General features: G+C 35.8%; 1 protein-coding gene across 1 annotated transcript in view; it reads right to left on the bottom strand.

The window, feature by feature from the left end:
• Window positions 1–17032, bottom strand: part of SLC38A11 (solute carrier family 38 member 11) — a 170082-nt gene that overhangs the window by 121469 nt on the left and 31581 nt on the right. Inside the window, exon 2 of the mRNA XM_079134415.1 lies at window positions 894–1069. The gene's annotated coding sequence lies outside the window, so the exon portion shown is untranslated. The remainder of the gene's footprint in view (window positions 1–893; window positions 1070–17032) is intronic.

The raw sequence follows: 17032 nt of genomic DNA on the forward strand, positions 1-17032 counted from the left end.
CATGTTCCATATCTGTGCTGTCCAATGAAGCAGCTAGCCAAATGTGGCAAGTGGACCAAGGAACTATGTTTTAAACTTGCTTATTGTGAGTAATTTATGTTCAAGTTGCATGGCCACATGTGGTTCATGGCTATTTTATAGGGCACTGTTAGTGTCTAGAGAGACACTCATGTGCTCAAGCTTGAAGCTATCTGGTTTGAAGGAGAGAAAAATAATGACAGGAATTTAAGTGGAAGGTGGAAGTGGACTAACCATTAATCCATCTATCATCCATCCATCCCTTTCTCTGAGAAAGGGAGAGAGTGATTGCTTTTCATTGGGAAAAGAAAGGAAATGTTGCTTCTTACTTTGGGGCAAGCCAGGAGTCCTTGTTATGAAGTATGGAGGACCATCAGTTGCTGCCTATGCTATTTTGTATTGAGCTGTGGTACACATGTTCCTGCTCACCACTCTACTATGCCCTGATTCAGGTTTCATATTAGTGAAATTATTCATAGTGTATCACTTGGTGAATTGAATATTTTGAATACTAAGAGATACATATTTATTTACACTAAACACTCTCTTGCCACATTTCTCCATCTTCTCATTTGCTTTTCTGTTTAGCCAAGAGCTACACACAGATTTGCTAACCAGATTTGTGATTTACTGCTTTGATGGGCTGCCTAGGGTTTAGGCTAGGATTCATGACCCATGAATGCCTGCATTTGAATTCTAGCTCCTTCACATATTGGCTACATAATTCTGGGCTAGATACTTAACCTTTGATTCAGTTTCCCATTAGGGTTGTTATGAAGATTGAATGAACTCATATTTGTAAAGTATATACAACAGTACTTTGTACAGTTTATTGAACATATTAAGTTAAAATTTAAAAAGAGTTTGCATCTTACCAGTATTATGCCACTTTCTCACTCAGAGTGCATTCAACATCTGTCACATGGTGAGAAACAAATGCAACCATCAGGCAGGCCACCAACCAGGTTGGTGCTTGTTGGTGAGCCTTCTGTCTGGGGGTCTCCATCTCCAGGGTCTCAAGATGATTGCACAGCTCTTTTGTTCTCTGTCACTAGGGAGGGAGGGAGGGAGGGAGGGAGGAAGGGAAGGAGGGAAGGAGAGAGAGAGAAGGAGAAAGAGAGAGGTTTGTAGAGAGGTCAGTTTGAATAGTTGGAAACGGGATAAGTATGTCTGACTCTGCCATTAAATACCTTCCGATTTAACAATCTCAAGACAGATCTGTTTTCAAAATGTGAATAGGTACCCAGGTTAGGCTGCTGGAATATTCAATATTCTGTTGCTAAGGATCTTAGCCTATTCATGGTCTCCTATTTTTAGAGTGTACAAGAGTGAATCAGAGATCTATGATTAATTATTAATGATTATGAAATAGCACTGTTGGATGACAGAAAGTAGAAAGTTTTAATAACAGATGCTTTGAGGATTACTTTTTAAAAACACATAAAAGGATTTTTGAAGTTATATTTACCTCTTTGGAACTTTGCTTGTTTTGAAATAATTTTTCCCCCAAATGTCTGTAGTGCAGTTTTATCTTAAAAAGACAAGACGGGCAAGGAGACACTTTGAAAGTTCAATTGTTGCTTCTTATTAGCATACAGACTAAATTCCTAAAATATTTACGAATGTTTGACAGCTTATCAAATTAAAAAGAAAACTTTTAAATAATTATCAATATTGATCATTTACTCTGTTTAGGCTCTAAGTTAGATAGATAATTTAGAGGTAGAGAGGATAACCCCTGGTCAAGCTAGCACAGGTAGTGAGGGGTAGATTTAATCCCTAGCCAACTGACAAGAGACTATTCTCATTTTTTTTTTTTTTTTTTTTTTTTTTTTTTTGCGGTGCTAGGGATTGAACCCAGGGCCTGTGCCTGCAAGGCAAGCACCCTACCGACTGAGCTATCTTCCCAGCCTGAGACTATTCTCTTAACATTGATTTATTTCCTGGTTCACATTAAGGATCCATCTATGTTACTAAATATGGATTCTATTTGCATTGATTTCATTATTTCATGACTTATGATAGCCATTCATTTGTTTAACAAATAGTGAACACAAACGATGCTAATAATGGATTCACTTCATTGAGCATTTGTTAGCTGATAGTTTGAACTGCATCATCCTATTAATCCTCAAAGCAACCCCATTAAGTCGTTTAAGTAACCTTTCAGTGTCTCAAAGTAAGAGTTGAAGGCAGGTACTACGATCCCAGTGCCATTGCTGTCTAACACATTCCTGGCAACTTTGTTATTGAAGTATAGGAAAGCTATTGATTTTTTTTTTTTTTTTTTTATGTGCTGCTGGGATTGAACCCAGGGCCTCACACATGCTAGGCAGGTGCTCTACCACTGAGCTACATCTCCGGCCCTAAGCTATTGATTTTTTAAGGTTAATCTTGTATCTTGTATCTGAATTTATCAGATCCAGAAGTCTTCTGGTGAAATTTTTTGGGTCCACTAGAAAGAATTATGTCATCAGCAAACAGAGATAGTTTGACTCCTTCTTTTCCTGTTTCTATTCCTTTAATATTCTTCTCTTGCTTGATTGCTCTCACTGGAGTTTCAAGAACTATAAGAAATAGGAGTGATGAGAGTGGACATCCTTGTCTTGTTCCTGATTTTATAGGAAATGTTTTCAGTTTTTCTGTGTTCTGCGTGATGTTAGCTTCGGGTTTGTCATGTATATTCTTTATGGTTTTGAGGTAAATTCCTTCTATCCCTAGTTTCTCCAATGTTTTTAACATGAATGGGTGCTGAATTTTGTCCAAAGGCTTTTATCTGCATCTATTGAGATGATCATGTGATTTTTGTCCTTGGTTCTATTTATGTGATGGACCACATTTATTGATTTAAGTATATAACCAACCTGGCAGGGGATTATGTTCAGTGCTGCAGCTCATGGAAACTGCATAAATCACCAGTGTTTCCTTCAGAGAACTTGGAATTCAATTTTGCTAAGATGTGCGTATAACTCTAATGCACTCGGGAGAAGTTTACTGCTTCTAGTACAGACACATACTATGAAGTTCATCAGGGAGAACATTCACTTCTGACAAAACAAGGAAGACTAAACAGAAAACGATATTTGAGCTTAATAAAAAAAAAAGAAAGTGACATTTGAAAAAGGTGTGATTTAGGAGATAAAATTCAGGCAGCAAAAACTATTCATAGGAATTGAAAGAAAAAAGTCACTAGAGTTTTCTTATTAATAGGTTGATTTCCATTTTTAAAACATAGTGTAAGAATTTTCCCCATTTTACTTCCTTCATTCAATTAGTGTATGTTGCGCGCCTGTTGCATCCAGCTATGGCTAATGCAGGCATTAAGGATATGGCAGTGATCCAAAAGAGACAAAAATATTTCCAGCTCTCTAAGGACTTAATGGTTTAGTGAGGAAAGGTTGACAACACACAGTCATTGAAGTGGATGGCTTGTCTAATAGGGATGGCGATGCCACCAAACTCAGAGAGGGACGGGAAATAACATAAGGAAGGGGAGGCTTACTGCTTCTTCACATGTAATGATGAAAGAAGTCCTCATCAAAGAGGCCACCTTTGAGCAAGGACCTGAAGGAGGTGACAGTGAGCTAACCAGTGGAAGATAACATTTAAAGGCTCACTTTAACACATGTTGCTTTAAGAACTTCCTACATGATATAGCTAACTTCCTTTTACACACTGCCAGTCCCACCCCAGGATCTACCCTCTAGGCTTCTCAGCCCTTCTTTCTGTAAGTGGGGTGGAATGGGGCTGAACATTATGAACCACTTCAACAGGTAACCTTGCTCTTTGGTTCTTTGTCTACAGTTTGGTTCGACTGATGGAGAGCACGGTTATCAGAAAAGAGAAGGAAGCAGGTGAGAACAGGGTCTTTACACTCCGTCTGTCTCTTCATTAACACAAGGCATAAGGAAGTGGTCATCAGCTCTATTTTAGGGAGTAGAAATTGAAAGTATTTGTAAAGGTTGGAAAGATTGGGAGGGTGAAATTGGGATAAGAATGAATCTTCCTCCAAATACCGAATCTTTTTCTAAACTGAAATTAGACTACAGAAAGATAGTGGTTCTCTTTACAGATCTCTTTGAGCACCAATGACTTGTTAACAATATTTTCAACTAGTGTAAGTGTGCACGCACACACACACACACACACACACACACACAAACACATGTTTACATTTCAAGGGGTTAACAAATTCCTTGATGCTGTTTTGCTGCTCATTCATAAATTCCGGAATAAGACCCCTGTTCCCTGGAAATGAGAAAGGACTCATATTTTTAGGAGACATGTTATATGAAATATCGCTGCAGTTAACATTTAACAACACTTATTTTTTTGGTGGGGGAGAATAAAAAGTAAAGTAAATGTTTTCCTCTACTCCTGGAGGCAGATAGTAACTTTAATGTGGGCTCTATGTCGGCTCGTGCATGAAAGTCAGGCATTGCTAGGACGCATTTTGGAAATTAATGTCCTATACAGGCTGCATATCTTTACTACCAGCTATAACTTTAATTCCAAGAGATAATGTGTCTCCAAAAAATGTTTTCTAAGTGCATATGTATTATTAAAATGATGGTGCAGAATATTTGGGAACAGATAAAATGCTATTAGTTGTAGAATAGAAATAACGTAAAGTGTTACCCTGAGATAACTAGTCAAGTGTCTAGTTTATAAAACAATTGAATTCGCCCTTTCTCTAGGGTGATCTGAGTTCCTTCACTGGTACCACCTCATCTTCTTTTTCTCTGAATTTCTAGGGCTTAGCATAGTACTAACTACTCCACCAAGCACTGATGGCTATGTATTATTTCTAAATAGACAATATCACAAACTGTTTAAATGGTAAATGGCTATGAGCTGCCCATGTTTTGTTCTTAATAATGTCAAGAGGAGGTCTTTAAGTTAAAAATATAAAGATGGTGAAATAAAATTTTAGAATAAACTGAACCCATGTTCATCAGTGAAACCTTAGGTACATTCTATACAGTTAACTTAGCCATTCATGTGTATACACACACACACACACACACACACACACACACACACACACACCACTACTGTGACTTCTTGCATGAAAATCTTTAACTGTCTATAATCCATTGTGGTAATTTGTTATATCAGCAATAGAAAATTAATACAGCCATCTAAAAATAAATCATGAAAAAATTGAGAAGCCATACCAGACTCATTTAAAGAGTAGGACAAACATATTCACATAGTTCTTCATTTGTTCCTTTACATTTTTTAGGCCATGTGTAAATTGATACAGAAAACAGAGAATAACGCTGTTTGTGGTAACTAATGTAATTGTTTCAAGAACCCATGTCACTGACCTCTGAATCATTCACTACTTCTCCTTCCCTCACTCTGACTGTCCTCCTCTGACTCTTAAAGGACAGTTGCGATCATGTTAGACCCTCAGGGATAAGCTCTCTATCAAGTGTCTTAATTTAGTTACATCTTCTAAGTCCCCTTTGTCATGTAAGATATCATGTATTCACAGGTATTAGGAATCAGGCTAGGCTGGAACCACATTCTGAGAATGAACTTCTGTCAGGTGCTGTTGATCTGCTTCCACATGTTACTAGCTCTCCACTGTGCCTTCATCTAGCACTTTAACTCCTGACCACAAAATTAATAACTGAACTTTGCCCACGTATTCACGTAATAAGTAGGGTTGTTTAGAGCTTTTTATTTCTCCACTAGTTCTTTTATTCATTCAAATTAATGAAGTCAGTTTTATCAATTCTTTTTATTGAAATGTTGTTTTATTTCCAATGAATTTAGGGAAGTGTTAGCTGATTATTTTACACAGAATTTTCTGCAGGTTACAAGGTGAAATAATTATTATTGTTACTAGAGTCATTATTTGCTGGCTAATGATAGGAATGTTACTACAGTTATTATTTTTTTGGAAAGATTTACTTTTATGTTTACAGTCTTATTTCATAAAAGATTCTTTTCCTATTAACAATAATGGGGGACTAGCTATGTAATAATCACTATCAGTCATCAACTCTCAGCAAGCAGTTGAGGAGAATTATTTTATCACTTCATGTTCGATATTCTAAGGATAGGAATAGGTTTTCCCCAATAAGGATGATATGGTTCAGGGCAAAAATTAAAACATCATTTAACATTTTTGTTTTTAAATTTGTACCATCAATGTAAGGAAGACTATGAATCCGATATCATTACCCTGTAGTAGCCATCTGTATAATATAAAATGCCTGTTCATCACAATAATTGTTAAAAATGAATTCATACAATATTATAACTAGAAGAAAAATGGGAGATTATTTAGATGGTTCTTTTTTGTACAAATGAGAACCCTGAGGCCCAGAGGGAAAGTGACTTGCCTGAGATTAAATAATTAAAATCAGAGCAAAACTAAGACTACATTCAACTTAATTCTCTTGGATTTTGAGGAGGTTCTTTTAAGCACAATTTTATTAAGGAATATGCACTAAACATTCCTGTAGAAATGTGATTATGAGTTCTAACACAATGCTTTTGCAGGAGTGACTTCTTGAAGATCTTTTGTTTCCTGTTCTCTATGACTATTGCAAAATATGACACATATTCTTTGTGTGTGTGTGTGTGTGTGTGTGTGTGTGTGTGTGTGTATGTGAGAGAGAGAGAGAGAGAGAGAGAGAGAGAGAGAGAAGGTACTCTGTTAGTTTCTCTTCAAGTGACCAATAGAAATAATAATGATTGTATTTGAGGCTTTGGGTCAAGCCAAGAGAAATCTAGTTCCCGTATAAATTAGTACATGAAAAGAACCATGTGGAGGGTCTACGGTTGGGAATGGAAGTCTCACTGAGGAAATTTCAGGAATTCCTATCTTTGGAAATGAATGAGGAATTTCCACCTCTAGAGTGTTCTCCAGTGCAGTTTTCTTAGAAGATTTCAACAAAAAAAGAGACTCTTGGTATTGCTTTCCTGTCTTAGAATTCTCAGCCACAGCATTTGATATCTTTGCCTATATAAACCTGGAGTGGATAATCGCTACTGGGTGGTGCCTGATTGAATTCCTCCAAATTGGGATTTGGGCTGCTTTCCTGGACTCCCACAACGCATAACCGATGGTCCTTATAGACTCATCCAAGTCACTTCATTAACCTCATATAACAAAACACTACATAAAGGCATTGAAAAATTTTGGACCACACTGTGTTACAAAAATGTTTCACTACGTTATATTAAATTCAAATCAAAATATGTTACTTACCTTTTTAAAACCCTTCTATGACTTTAATACATAGAGTTTTAATAAACTCTAATTACATGGACCCTAAGAAACAATTTCAATCTCAAACACCTGTGGGAACAGGCAGTTGATGTGAATATATGCTTCCCCTGCCTGGAAGACCATAGTGTGTGGTGGGACCTGGACCATCTGCATCTCTAATTCCTATTGAAAGGCGATCAGATCCAATTAAAAATGAATCACAACAAACTGCAAATGTGCCAATAAAGAGGAAAAACTTTGATTAGAACTTCACTCTGGTCACTTCTTTATTGCCTTTGCCACCCTTCCCCACCCCATATTGCAGTTTTTTGCAAATTTCTGTTTCTTACCTGAGTTTAAGAACAGAGCATTCCCTATGCTGGACCTGCTTTCTTCCCTTTTGGCCCGATTACAAATTCCTTACTATATATCCATTAGTTTAAAAATCACTTCATCACAGAAATCTATCTTTTGTTGTCCTGCCCTGGATTAGATGCCATTTTCTAATACAGCACTTGTCCTTTGTTCAACATTATGATTATTTGTCTGTTATCTATCTTTTTCTCTCCATCCATCCATTCATCCATCCATCTTCCCATCCATGCAATCATTAATTCTATAAATTCTCATTAAGTACTGACTTATCAGGCTAGGGATGTAGCTGAATGGTAGAGTACTTGACTAGCATGCATAAGGCCCTTGCTTCAACCACCTTTACTACAAAAACCAAAAACAACAAAACTTTTGTGTGTTAAGCCTGAAGAAATAATGAGTCGACTTGAGAATGTAGAGAAATCAGGATGGAAGCATGTTTGGGGGTAGGAGGAAATATTCTTTTACCTTGAGACTGTAGTGAGTCATTCAAAGATTAATGTCTAATATACAAGAGAAGCTGGGGAACCATTGGCAAATCATCTACAGAAGTGTGATTATGAAGCTATGAGACTACTTACAGTCTCTAAGGCATAGACTAGAATGAAAAGAGAAAGAAAGCAAGTATTGGCATATTTGAAGGGCACTTTAGAAAATTTGGCTCAAAACTGAAAATTTTCTATCACATTTCATATGTAATACAACTTGGCATAAAACAGCTTATTTTTTAAGGAAGTGGGTATATTTAGCTTCAATAAACTAGGAAGATTAGATAATTCCCTGATGTGCATCCTACCACTAACAAAGAATGGTGTAACACCTCCAAGGTGGAAAAAATACAGTAAGGTTCAGTTCTTGGCTGAGCAATAATTGGTCTGTAATTGTGCAAGTTGGAGCCTTAATTAGCCAATTACGTCTTGCTTCTTTATCCTTTCTATTTCTAAATACTTGTCTTGAACTCTTTTCTGATGTTGGAAAAACTCTTTTCTTTCACACAAAGCCTGATGATATTATTCTGTACAAACCCTTCTGCACAGTCATCGAGTCACAACAAACCCGATTTCTGTAATCCGTGGCAAAGGCTTGGGCTTGTCGCGTCATCCCTCCATTTTTATTGTTCTCCGCTGGGGACATAGCCGGTTTGTTTGCGGAATTTTCTGTGGTGCTATACGCTATCATTTCACATGAGGGCAGCAGAGAGGCAGCGTGGAAGGCCCTGAATAGCAAATCAGAGGCGCCCGAAGCTCTAATTTTGGGCATCGTGTTTTCAGAAATACCCGTTCAAAAATTAAATCGCATGTTTTGTCTTTTAAAACAATCTTAGTCAATAGATTTGTGTATTCTGCTCCTTTTAAAGAACAATCCTATCTGCAGCTAAGAATAGGTATGTCTATGTAAATAGACTTTGAGAGGGTTTTATCTGATTTGCTCAGAATGCATTTCCTTATTTTTCTTGGATAGTCACAATTTGACAAAGGCTTGTTTAGGAATGGCTCTATCGTATTATCCTAAATCCTTAAAAATACTAATTTTGAGCATAGTCTGAGTCCTGTTTTGATACATAGAAGCATATTTTGTTAAATGCAATTTGAATAAAAGATTAGTGGATAAGAATAGCTTTTGTATTACATGTGTGAACTGTCTTTGGCAGCATCCTAAATTACAATGAAAATTATTGAGTTAATTTGAATATTGTGAAAAAAATATTACTATTGAACTATAAGGATAGAGGGTAATGAATTCCCCAGGCTTCAAGGCTTCCTGTCTCTGGAGAACGCCTTTGTTTTCTGGACTCAGAATGTCTTTTTCCCCACCCCTCCTCCCAGCTCAGTTTCCAGCCACTCCCACCCTTTTGCCTGGGGATGTGCAAGCTCCTTCGGTCTCAGGGTAGAGGTACCAGCTGCAGGCTGCCTTCCCACTGTTCTTGACTTTTTTGACCATTCTATTACTCTGCTATTTACTCCCCTCATGCCTCATAGGCTTCTGTAGGAACTACATGTTCTTAATTTTATCTCCAACACTTACTTAGTAGTATGTGCCTAGAAGGGATCTCATTATAAAAAAAGAAAGAAAGAATAATTACTTAGAATCCTTATCAAAGTGGTGGGGACAGGGGGTGTGAGGAACAGCTAATTTTTCACAACTGTGAAGAAGAGGTTAAAAGATTTGCAGGGTGGGGGTAGGAGGTTAGCCATTCGAGATCATAGCAAAGATGATCTGTTCTCAGCAAGCATGTGACAGTCCCAGGTAAGACCAGATTGACCCTAGGTCTGCAGTCATATGACAACACAGATGAGAGCCAGGGGCTTCAAAGGAATAAAAACATGTTTGTGAAATTGCTTTGTGCAGCGCTCTGCACAGAGGAACGAACACCCCTATATCTGGTGAAAACAAAAGAAGCTTAGACTTTATAGTGATCTTAGCAAAACTCCTCTTTTGTAGATTTCTGGTTGTTAAGGTGATTCTCTCAAGGGCATTGGTCTGTTCTAGAGGTCACTGTAGCATGTAGCATGGTAGGGAGAGAGAGGAAGTTCTTTGCAGAGAGAACCCAGCTCTGCTTGCCTTCTTAGCACCTTGTTGCTAGGCAATGGCTCCTCTGTGAAAGCTCATCTCCCTCTTTAAAGATGGAGCGAGGTCCTGCTGAGGGAAATGTAGTTTGTATAAATTGGACCATATGCAAACAGTATTTAGCTCTAGTCCTCAAAGCTGCCTTCTCCTACAAGGGAGACAAAAGATTTCTACTTAAAATCCTGTCACTTAGTAACGAGATACTATAACTCCTCTCTCTCCCTCTTCTGTAAAGCTATATACTTCCTTTTTAATCTTATTGATTTATTTTTGCCTTTCCACCCATATGCCTTTCCAAATTGATTTAATGAGATTCAGCAGGGCATTGTTTGTGATAGTATTTCCCTAGACTGCTGAATTAATTTCCATTTGAAAAATTACTTAGGATCTGTAGCTTCTAACCAGCACCTCTCGCCTAGTGTCTATTACATAATGACAAAATATAATAGGTTGTCAATTAGAAGGCCCAACATATAAAGAATGCAGCTTTTTAAAAAAGCAAAATGTAAAATCATATTCTTTGTATATATCTTTAGAATACTATACATGCTTTGCTAAGCTCTAAAATTTCAAAAATCGATATAGAATAATTATCTATTTTAGAACAGCAAAATGTCCTCAGACTCAAAGAGATTTTTGTATTAAACTTTAACATTTTAAATTGTTGGTCAGGTTAGAAAGTCAAATTTGCAATTTGCTTTTATTTTTATCATTTTATCACAGACTTTTGGAAGCTAGTGACCAAGTTAATGCAGCCACATTCTATCAGACTTCTCCTTTTTCTTCTTCTAAATTCTGGAAGACTGGAATTTCTAAATAATAATTTGAAATTACTTAACTAAGGAGCTTTAAAATTTTCTCCTAATGATTTTTAAAAAATTTTAAATTTTATTTGTTCTAATGAGTTGTACATGACAGTAGGATACATTTATAAATTTTGATAGATCAGAGTGTAATCTCTCATTTTACTGATTATAATTATTATTATATGATTTATATAGTAAACTATTATGTTCATTACAAAGTTTTCTGGTTTTTCTTTTCCAAATTAAATTCTGCAGGTCTGACATATGATTGCCACCCAATACCCATAATTCTGATTTCAAGTTTGTAAGGTTTTGAATTCTTGAGTGAGTTTAGTGAAGTTGGAAGAATTTTCTTATCCACTTAGCTTTTTACTTTTTCTTCCTTTCTATCTTCTTCCTTCTGTCATCTGGCTTAGATCTGTTGATTTTCATTTTTATTATTTGGCTTATTTGGGTCAGAAATATAGAAAATAAAAAGCTATGATAAAAAGTCCATGTTTAAACAAGATAGCTTATTCTTTCTCCAGCAGTTTTACACAATATAGAAAAATAACAGAAACTACTAAATTTTTGAGTAGAATAAAGGTAAAAAATTAAAACATGTTATAATCCTGATAATAGATGTTAAAAAGAAAGAATGAGTAAGATATTGATAAAAGCTGTGTTTATAAAGTTATAAGAATTCTACAAACTATGAAACACTTCTTTTACTGTCTCATGGTGAAAATAATCCTGATTTGCTGATAAAATGAGCCACTGAAACACAAACATTATACGAAATTAATGTTTGAATTCTTGATAAGTTCTCAGTTGTCTTATGATAGAAACAATATATTCTGAGAAATATTGAAAACATAACTCAAACTAACAGTAGACATTGATAGTAGCTATTTAAAAACACTGTAGACATACTTTATGAATTTCCTCAAAAAATCTCTTTTCTCAATTATGATTTTCTAGTTAAGTCTCAAAATTAGCTTCTATTTCTTGAGTGCATACCAGCTGGGCAGCAGAGGTAGCTAAGGAAAGTGCATATTGGATGAAAGTGGAGTGTGTCTGGAGCTTACATGCCTTGAGTTCTGTTTAATCTCTCTAGAGATATAACCATGTAAAGGAATTTAAAACATTGCATTTGGAAGATGTAAGATTTTATGCAGATCTATATACATATATAAAATAGAAATAAAATATGTGAATAATACAAATGTATTATAGTAATGGTAATTTTTTCATATTGCTACCTGTTCTAATTCCTAGTTTAACTATATGTACCATAATGATTTCCCTAAAGTGATTTTATTTTTCATTTTGTCATTATTTTTCATTTTTCAGATTTCCTAAATAGTACACAGAGGCCACATATCAACTAGAGATAAAGTCAGAGAAATGCTTCAAACAAACAAGTCTTTGAACTAAGCTCAGACATATGCAATGACTATGCTGCTTAAAATTCATTTATTCAATCTCTTAGGCTGTTTAGAGTAGTAGTATGAATACAAAATTTGTCAGTTTTCTAAAGTGTAGCTTGAAAAATTCTGAACTTATGATGTTCATAATAATTTTACTGGCAATAGATCTGCACCAGTAAGTATATTAAGCCATTAAATTTTTATTATGTTTATTCATCAGAAATATTATAATTCTTCCTACTACAATTTATCTGTCTTTCTCCATGTTTTTTTAAATTCACTTATATACTGATCAATTTAATTAAGAGGAAAGAGAATTAAAGCCTTTTTCATAGACATCTTTTGATTTATGTCATATTCCTTATAAATGCAACTTAGTTAATGAAAACTTCTATAAATGGTTTTAGGACATAAAGATCTTTAAATAATTTGCTATAATATACAAGGTCAGATGTTTGAATATGGTTCCCGGGAGGGGGAGATTTCATCAGAGCAACATTAGAAGGTCTGTGTTATAGATGCAGTTGAATTAGATAAAAGTACAATATTTTAGAAATAGCATTTAGCCTGAATTGAAGAGAATGTCATGGACATTACAATAGTTTGTGGCTCTGAATCTCCAATTAAGACAACCTTTAAATGGAATTTGTTTTTAAATCCAAATGTATGATATCGTTTATACAAATGTTTTATTTGTAATAGCAGAGATGGAAATGTCATGCTGGATCATCTCCTGACAATGCAAAATAGACTTCTGAAGTCTGTTTATGATGACTTTGCCCATACTGATTTACCATTGTTGGGTCAAATTTAGTAGTGGTGGGAAAAATATATTTTAATATAGAAGGTAGTTATTTTGATTTGACTTGCTATTAAAAACATCAGTAGAATCAAATATCACTATTATGATTTTCTGATAACCCATTTACATATGATGTGACTCAGCAGAGGTGTCAAAATCAAAAGCCGCCCTGCTATGTCTGATAAACTGCCTAGACAATGCTCAAAGTGATTCAAGAATCTTTGATGCTATTTAGGTTGATATTGTAAATTATCTAGCTCTGCATGTTCAAAGAGTATCTATGCAGCAACACCAAAGATCAAAAGCAATGTGAGTTGCTATTTTATTGAACTTCAAAGACTAATAAAAATCAAGAAGTTAAATGAAAAGTATTTTATATTGAATACCAGAAACCCTTCAACAATATCAGTTATATAGCCCTGATGGAATTAAAGATATTCTAGTGGGCTCTTGCTTCAAAGTTCTCTAGCTAGTTTTCTCTGACGCCCCTCCCAACTTCTTAGTACATATTAAGACACAGATAAAGGACAATTCTAACAAAAATATAACACTGACATTTAACCTATTGCCAAAATTGGAAAGAAATTTTCATTAGCTGCAAGAATCGTGAAAAACAATTTTAAAGTGCTGAAAATAGACTCCTAGCTTTGTCATTATTTTTATTTTATCTATTTGAAAGGTGTAGAAAAATGATTTTTTTTTCCCCTTCTGGTCTCCTTATCACCCTTTCCCTCCAGACATACAGTTCAGGGAGAATGAACCAACAAAAACCTGCAGCAAAACTAAGTTACTTTTATGTCTCTTGCTTATCATTCCTTGCTGCACTCACACACACACACACACACACACACACACAGAGGCAGAGACTATAAAAGCAGTTGTGGTCCCAAGGATAGTAAGCAGAAGTGTGGTGGGTATTTATTGGTAGTAGCATTCTGCATCCTGGAGATGGTGATACGCACAAGTCAAGTACCATAAAGGAGATGCCTAGAGCCATGGAACAGGATTTCTGTGACTTTTAATGTTCCCGATGCCACTGTAAAGCCAGTGAGTGGAAGGTCAGTGCAGAGGAAACTTAATGGATTAAAAGCTGTTCGTCTATTTACAGTGGGCCTAAGACCATGTTTATTTTTTTGTCCCAGGACTGTAGATAACAGAGGGATATCTACAGGAGAAGGGCAAGGAGACAAAGTTAATTTGCTCCTTTGCTCTCGCTAAATTTAGTTTGCTTTCAGTAAGTATTTGAGAGTCTGGACAGAAATGACTGACTTGCATTGAGAAATCAATAAGGAAAAAATATACCATAGAGACTGAAAAATTGAGTGAGGTTGTTATTCCTAAGAATCAATATTTTACAAAAATGATCAGCATATCTGCAATGATGCCAGAAACGGTCCTCCTCTTCCTCCTCCTTCCCCTCCTCTTCCTCCTCCTTCCCCTCCTCTTCCTCCTCCTTCCCCTCCTCTTCCTCCTTCTCCTCCTCCTTTTATTGGGAGCCAAGATGACAACGGGCTAAATTCATGGAATAAAAAGGGAGATTCAAAGGAATGATACGAAGCAAAAAAATTCATTACCTGGATTAAAATTCACTTGGGAGACAGGAAAAGATTTGACACTGCAGAAATTTGAATCTGTAATATGAACAATGAGTAGCTTTCTCAGAATAGAGGGGAAAAGACACAATAATAAAAAAGGATGTGGAGGAGGATTATTGTAGAGATGACATGCCAAAAATGGAAAGCCAATCTTAAAATTATACATGTTATGAGAAAAAGATGAAAATAATTGGGTCACAAGCAATAATTCAAGATATAATTGATGAAAAATTTCCTGAGTTGACAATTCTAGTTAAAAGACTTTTTTATGTTCAGATAATAGATACAAAGAAACTTTTAGCTTGGCATATCTTGGCACTATTTTTAATTTTTAAAGTCCAATGAAATAACACTACATTTCAAAAATATTGAGGTCATAAAAAGCAGCCTATTTGTAAGGGAATAAAAATGACAGCGACATTTGATGACTCCTCTATATATGCAGGAAGATATTCAACCAACCAACCTGTACTAATGTTCTGTAATATTAAGAGGAAAAGGTTGTCATCCAAGGTTTTATATAAAATCAATGTTTCTGTCATGAATAAGGCAGCAAAAAGTAGTTTTCACATAACTATATTATCAGAAAATATATCATCTATATTCTTTGAAATGTAGCATGAAAAAGTTCTTCAAAAAATGAAGACAAATTACAAGAATTCAAAAACAAGTTGAGCAAGTTGCACATGCCTGTAATTCCAGTGACTCAGAGGATACAAATTTGAGGCCAGCCTTAGCAACTTTGGGAAAGCCTCAGTCATTTAGTGAGACTTTTTTTTTTTTTTAATAGTTTATAGCTTCTAATTAGGTCTATGTAATGAAAACAGGAGAACAAACCCAAACCAGACTTAGTCTTTCCTGTCTATTTCTGAACTTACTATATGCAATATGACAATCTAAAATCTATTCTCTGATTATTTCTGCTTATTTTCATTGAAAAGTATAGAAAGCAGACAATCGGGCTCAGGGTGGCAAGTTAAATCTGAAATGGCAGCACTAATTGATGATTAGTGTCTGTAAGGAAGACTCCACAGGAGAACTGTGAAATCTGCTGTTCTCTGTGAAAAATTGCCTAAATAGATGTCAGCAACGGCTGTGGAAAGTAGGGGCACACATGTGCATCCTAACCTCTCATTAACAGCCAGCCTCACAGAAGTGATAGAGGTGCAATCATTATTTTAGCAGACTGGAGCTGCAGGCAGCATCTCATGAAAAACCGGGTCATTCGAATGCTAAGCCTAAAGGAGAATACCGCAGTTGGCATTCTGCAAAATGAGGTAGAACTCTGGTCCATATGCTCCCAGGTGCCATTCTTAGGGAAGCAGCTTGCCTAAGTGCCATGTATCTGTTTGTGTTTTAACCTGTGGGCATTAGCAAAAAGTGTGGAAAAGTAGTGTCAGAGAAGATCAATTTTAAAAAGTGGAATGCTTTTAAAATACTGCATAAGATAGTATCAAATTATTCTACAATCAATTTTATCAGCATGTTAGTGGAAGGTTATATTTGGATCTTCTTACAAAAAATAACATTTGAAATGCACATTTATAGACTTTAAGAACCAGAAGCATTGTAACTAATTCAACCTCGTCGTTTAACAGACAGGGCTGGTGGGTAGTTGCGTGGCAGGCTGATTGTACAGCACATGTGAGGCCCTGGTTTCTATCCCAGCCCTCCCTCTTCCTACCTATCATGCTGGTATTCCTTCCATTGTGCTTCTGCTGAAAATTCTTTCTTGCTCAGCACTGTTACATGTCTGGGATCTCCTCTGCCTAACCTATTCCTTTCCTCTCCGTTTACATGGCTAATTAATTTTTTTTTTTTTTTTTTTTTTTAAAGTCACAATTTGGAATTACTTCTTTGAGGTTCCTTTCCAGTTTTCTTTCCTTAAAACATTCATGCTTGCATGCACAGGCATACACCACCTCCTATCTTCTTATGTCCCTTCACTTTCCTCTGCTGTGATGTCATATAAAAGGAAAGCCTAGTCTAGCCTTTTAAAATAATTACTTGTGCAATCATTTGCTTGTTGTTACTCTCCTACAGTAGAAAAGGTTTTATATCATACATATGTTGTTAGTCAAGGTGTTCAACAAATATTTTTGAGTAAATTAATACGACTACCAGTGCAAAAGCTACCCAGTTTTAGAGTTCAGCACCAAATACCTATAGTATTTGTTTCTTTGTGAAGCAGACAGTTTCTGAGTATGATCCATTTGGCCACCCTTGCATCACTT

The sequence above is a fragment of the Sciurus vulgaris genome (assembly GCF_902686455.1).
Source record: "Sciurus vulgaris genome assembly, chromosome: 3".
NCBI lineage: Eukaryota > Metazoa > Chordata > Mammalia > Rodentia > Sciuridae > Sciurus > Sciurus vulgaris.